Consider the following 357-nt stretch of genomic DNA (forward strand, 5'->3'; position numbering starts at 1 on the left):
GCTAACACACCCACTGCCTGTCACCCTCCCAATGCTAACACACCCACCGCCTGTCACCCTCCCAATGCTAACACACCTACTGCCTGTCACCATCCCAATGTTAACGCACCCACCGACTGTCACCCTCCCAATGCTAACACACCTACTGCCTGCCACCCTCCCAATGCTAACACACCTACTGCCTGTCACCCTCCCAATGCTAACACACCTACTGCCTGTCACCCTCCCAATGCTAACACACCCACTGCCTGTTACCCTCCCAATGCTAACACACCCACTGCCTGTTACCCTCCCAATGCTAACACACCCGCAGAGAGTTACCCTCCCAATGCTAACACACCCACGGAGAGTTACCCT

The 357-nt window shown here is 55.7% G+C and overlaps 1 protein-coding gene across 2 annotated transcripts in view; it reads right to left on the minus strand.

Moving 5' to 3' along the window:
• The window catches only part of creb3l1 (cAMP responsive element binding protein 3-like 1), a 108275-nt gene that overhangs the window by 20729 nt on the left and 87189 nt on the right, over positions 1-357 (minus strand). The window lies entirely within an intron of this gene.

The sequence above is a fragment of the Rhincodon typus genome, chromosome 17 (genome assembly GCF_021869965.1).
Source record: "Rhincodon typus isolate 14 chromosome 17, sRhiTyp1.1, whole genome shotgun sequence".
NCBI classification, from domain to species: domain Eukaryota; kingdom Metazoa; phylum Chordata; class Chondrichthyes; order Orectolobiformes; family Rhincodontidae; genus Rhincodon; species Rhincodon typus.